Source organism: Megachile rotundata, chromosome 11 (genome assembly GCF_050947335.1).
Source record: "Megachile rotundata isolate GNS110a chromosome 11, iyMegRotu1, whole genome shotgun sequence".
Lineage (NCBI taxonomy): Eukaryota > Metazoa > Arthropoda > Insecta > Hymenoptera > Megachilidae > Megachile > Megachile rotundata.
In genome coordinates this window covers 10957876-10963875 of record NC_134993.1, presented here as the reverse complement: position 1 = coordinate 10963875, position 6000 = coordinate 10957876, and positions in this window count along the sequence as shown.

Sequence of the window (6000 nt, the reverse complement as noted above, 5' to 3'; positions counted from 1 at the left end):
AATTACAAATTCCCAAAGCCCAAAACTCCCAAAATCCCCTAGAATCACCTTAGAAAATCCTCCTTCCCCCAAAAAATTACACCTAACTCAAACCTCTCAAGTATCACCATATTCAACCATCCACATCTATTTTCCCTATTACCCAACATTCCCTATACAATCCCCCATTCCCTACACGACCCCCATATATGCTATATATACTATACTCATAACTCAGCCGACGGCCCATTCGACGTTTTCGCGGTGGTTCAAAAACTATCATGAAAATCAGCGAAACGGACAGGGGTCCAAAGGGTCACCGATCGAGAAGGGCGCAGCAGGTGTTCCCCGGCTGATTTTACGACAGCCTCTGACCCGGACTAAGCCGATCGGAATAAGTTTTCCGGTCGGCGAACGATATATTCGTTGGTCACGGCACATAGGTGCTATTTCGACCGCTGACCAGAGACCCTTTTCCTCTTCTTCCTGCCTTCCCCCATTCGGGATCCGATTTATGTGTGGCCTCGATCGAACGAATAACGATCTGTAAAGAGGTTTGTAAAGTTGGCGGGTAGCAAGAACCCCATGGAGTTGGCCCTCCCTGTGAGAGATTCGACCATTGAAACTTTGTTGAGACCCGTCCGTCTGCGTTCGACACCGTCGGATGTAAAATGTTTCTGCCTATGGTGCTCTTTGGGTGTTGCGGAGGTTTTGATGTGTTGCTGACGGAGGTTAGGTTTGCTTGGATGTGGAGGGTGGCTAGGGAGGTTGAATATGAAGGTTGATTATTGAGGTTAGCTATGAAGGTTCAACTATTAAGGTTAATTATGGAGGTTCACTATTGATGTTAGCTATGAAGGTTCAACTATTAAGGTTAGCTATGGAGGTTCACTATTGAGGTTAGCTATGAAGGTTCAACTATTAAGGTTGGCTATGAAGGTTCATTATTAATATTAGCTATGAAGGTTCAACTATTAAGGTTAGCTATGAAGGTTCATTATTAATGTTAGCTATGAAGGTTCAACTATTAAGGTCAGCTATGAAGATTCATTATTAATATTAGCTATGAAGGTTCAACTGTTAAGGTCAGCTACGAAGGTTCATTATTCATGTTAGCTATGAAGGTTCAACTATTAAGGTTAGCTATGAAGGTTCATTATTGATGTTATCTACGAAGGTTCAACTATTAAGGTTAGCTATGAAGTTTCATTATTGATGTTAGCTACGAAGGTTCAACTATTAATGTTAGCTATGAAGGTTCAGCTATTAAGGTTAGCTATGAAGGTTCATTATTAATATTAGCTATGAAGGTTCAACTATTAAGGTCAGCTATGAAGATTCATTATTAATATTAGCTATGAAGGTTCAACTGTTAAGGTCAGCTATGAAGGTTCATTATTCATGTTAGCTACGAACTTTCAACTATTAAGGTTAGCTATGAAGGTTCATTATTGATGTTAGCTACGAAGGTTCAACTATTAAGGTTAGCTATGAAGTTTCATTATTGATGTTAGCTACGAAGGTTCAACTATTAATGTTAGCTATGAAGGTTCAGCTATTAAGGTTAGCTATGAAGGTTCATTATTAATAATAGCTATGAAGGTTCAACTATTAAGGTCAGCTATGAAGATTCATTATTAATATTAGCTATGAAGGTTCAACTGTTAAGGTCAGCTATGAAGGTTCATTATTAATGTTAGCTACGAACTTTCAACTATTAAGGTTAGCTATGAAGGTTCATTATTGATGTTAGCTACAAAGGTTCAACTATTAAGGTTAGCTATGAAGGTTCATTATTAATGTTAGCTATGAAGGTTCAACTATTAAGGTTAGCTACGAACTTTCAACTATTAAGGTTAGCTATGAAGGTTCATTATTAATGTTAGCTATGAAGGTTCAACTATTAAGGTTAGCTATGAAGGTTCATTATTAATGTTAGCTACGAAGGTTCAAATAATAAGGTTAGCTATGAAGGTTCATTATTGATGTTAGCTATGAAGGTTCATTATTGATGTTAGCTACGAAGGTTCGAATATTAAGGTTAGCTACGAAGGTTCATTATTAATGTTAGCTACGAGAGTTCAACTATTAAGGTTAGCTATGATGGTTCATTATTAATGTTAGCTACGAAGGTTCAACTATTAAGGTTAGCTATAAAGGTTCATTATTATTGTTAGCTATGAAGGTTCATTATTAATGTTAGCTATGAAGGTTCAACTATTAAGATTAGCTATGAAGGTTCACTATTAATGTTAGCTATGAAGGTTCAACTATTAAGGTTAGCTATGAAGGTTCATTATTAATGTTAGTTATGAAGGTTCAACTATTAAGGTTAGCTATGAAGGTTCATTATTAATGTTAGTTATGAAGGTTCAACTATTAAGGTTAGCTATGAAGGTTCACTACTGAGGTTAGCTATGAAGGCTCACTGTTAATTGATGCAACTTCAAGGTTGTCCCTCAACGTCCACATTAATATCCAAATTATTATGGAATTAGAAATAAAGATGAACCTTAAAAATAGTGAATGGACGAAAGTACAAAATACGTTGCACGAAGGAAATTTGTGAGTGGAAATGGTAAATCTCAGCGTAGAAGGTCCAATTACAAGAGACATCCCATTCTTTTCCCCCCGGGCACCCACTCTCGGTTGGCAGACAGAGAACAAGGGGCCTCGTAGGCAGCGAGGGTGATAAGGAGCAGATCAGACACGATAGCAACGACGGCTTTGTGTCGTCGGAAAGCGACGGGAGATCATCGATCAAAGCACAGCGAATATGAATGGTTGCTCCGTGTATACTCGTTGCAGACGTTTCTCGGAGAAATTTGCAAGTCCGGAGAAAGAGAAGAAGAGGGTACGAGACCACACGCAGCACGAATATTCTCGATTACTCGACTCGTGTTCTCGCGCAGACGTTCCTAGGTGACGGAACTTGCCTCTTGGACGGAGTTCAAGCCGGGATGCGAATTGTTTGGATACTTCGCTTTCATTGGTATTTCTATCGAAATCGGTAGACTTCGGGACTTAGGTATTCGAGTCGGGTGGTTGGGAATAAGTTGTTGACGCTCGGAGTGCTTCTCGCAAATTTTAACATCTTCGAGGAAATCTTGATACCTTGAATCTTGGTACCTGTATTATTTTACAGGTACAACATTGCTGTGTTACAAAGAATTAACGTATAGGACATATTAAAACCGTCAAATAACAAAAATCATCATGGAAACGCAACTTAGCTAATGAAACCATGACGCACCTTGCACCCAAGATGACGCACCTGAATTATACTTGCTCCAAGCTTGAAATCAATGCTTGACTATAGCTTGAACAATCACTAAATGCAGAATTCAAATTTCAACGAACAATGGTAGTCGAACTCTTAGCTAATGAAGCTATGACGCACCTTGCACCGAAGATGACGCACCTGAATTATGCTTGCTCCAAGCTCGAATTCAATGCTTGACTATAGCTTGAACAATCAATCACTAAATGCAGAATTTAAATTTCAAGCAACAATGGTATTCCGACTCTTAGCTAATGAAACTATGACGCACCTTGCACCCAAGATGACGCACCTGAATTATGCTTGCTCCAAGCTCGAATTCAATGCTTAACTATAGCTTGAACAATCAATCACTAAATGCAGAATTCAAATTTCAACCAACAATGGTAGCCCAACTCTTAGCTAATGAAACTATGACGCACCTTGCACCCAAGATGACGCACCTGAATTATGCTTGCTCCAAGCTCGAATTCAATGCTTGACTACAGCTTGAACAATCTATCACTAAATGCAGAATTCGAATTTCAACCAACAATGGTAGCCCGACTCTTAGCTAATGAAACTATGACGCACCTTGCACCCAAGATGACGCACCTGAATTATGCTTGCTCCAAGCTCGAATTCAATGCTTGACTATAGCTTGAACTGTCAATCACTAAATGCATAATTCGAATTTCAACCAACAATAGTAGCCCGACTCTTAGCTAATGAAACCATGACGCACCTTGCACCCAAGATGACGCACCTGAATTATGCTTGCTCCAAGCTCGAATTCAATGCTTGATTCTAGCTTGAAGAATCTGTCACTAAATGCAGAATTTAAATTTCAACCAACAATGGTAGTCGAACTCTTAGCTAATGAAACTATGACGCACCTTGCACCCAAGATGACGCACCTGAATTATGCTTGCTCCAAGCTGGAATTCAATGCTTAACTATAGCTTGAACAGTCAATCACTAAATGCAGAATTCAAATTTCAAGCAACAATGGTAGCTCGACTCTTAGCTAATGAAACTATGACGCACCTTGCACCCAAGATGACGCACCTGAATTATGCTTGCTCCAAGCTCGAATTCAATGCTTAACTATAGCTTGAACAATCAATCACTAACTTCACTATTTAAATTTCAACCTAACCTAATTTCGTATGACCTAACCTAACCTGATGTTAACACCGTAATGATCAAGTGAAGTGTCTTTAAAAATCAGGAATCGCGTGTGAAAGATCGAAATCGTAGCCTAACCCAGTTCGATCGATTGTTCCCCGATGGTGTTCGTGAATCGAAGCGGGGGCGATCGGAAAGTTCGCGTCAAAAATGGCTGGTGAACCCCTGAAAAGGTGGAGGTGCCGGGCCATTTTCTGCCCGCCCACGCGGCGTGGGCCACGAGACAATCGCCACCTACGGGGCCATTCTTCCGCGGAGGGCCCGCATCAGAGATCGAAGATTTACGGTTTTCTCGGGTTATGGCCAATTAATTAAACGGAGGAGCGTCGACCTGGTTGATGGAGACGGTCCAGGGCTAATCGCTTTCGCAATGGAGGAGAAAATTAAACTACGCTGACACTTGATGTGGAGGGTCTGAGGAGAATGTGAGGAGTCAGAGATTAACCCTTGCTAGTTTAAGTATATGTTCATATACAAAAATACCATGGTACCTAAACTGTGGTGGTCAACAAGATGGTCCTCCATTTTATAATTGTGCAACCATATGATTTTTAATTCTGAAGGTAAAGCACTCATGAAGTTAGCAAGAGTGAAACAACTCATCCTGCACCCCACCTTGTATCGCCACCTTATGTCTAATGTCCAAGCTTATGTTCTATGTCCACATAACCAGTAAACCCAACTCTGCATCGACTCAGATCAAACCACAACACACTTCTTCACTCTCTTTTGTTCTCACTCAGACCTTAGACCTCTCTCCCCGCAACCTCAGTTCTATTCATAAGTCAATTCATCACCGCAAACCGATCCTCCGTTTCAGAACAAGCTTCCCATTTCAGAAGACCATCCCGACCATCCAGTTACCGACATCCCGTCAGGTCAAGAATCAAAGTCGGTGAGATGTAAAGCACGTGTGCACAGTGAGTTAGATTTCAGAGAGTGTCGATGATTTTTGCGGTCGGGGCTGAAAGGAGCCCGAAAACGAACCCGAGCTGCCCTGGCGCCAGCTCGTTGCGTGGTTGACACGTGATACGTCTGCAGGGGTGTGAACCGCGTGCAACTACCGGGCCCTTTTTTTCCTCCTCTGTTGCCCTCTTCAAGTATGACGTCTAATGACGCGTGCAGGAAGGAACCGGCTCTCCGTTGCGGAATTCGAGCTATTTTCAAAAGCGGCGAGGATCGGCGACCTTGTAAATGCTACACCCCCTGCTTCTCGGAACGATTAGGCGCTTTATGACCGACTATTTCGGGACGGTGCTCTTGTGACGCTTTTTGTGGTTTTGTGGATGCGGATTGATTCATAGTTTTTGTGGGATATACCTTTTTTTTTTTAGTTTTAATTGTCCTTTTGTATGGAAGGTTTATAGGAACCTTTAGATACTTTACTTTTTTATGTTTAGTATATTTACAGAGTCTTTACATTTTTTATTTTTGTTACATTTATGGTTTATTGACATTTTTACGTTTACAGAGGTTCTTTACAGTTCGTATGTTTATTACATTCATAGCTTTTTGATATTCTTACACTTGTATATTTACAGAGGTTCTTTACATTCTCGCGCTTACATTCGTAC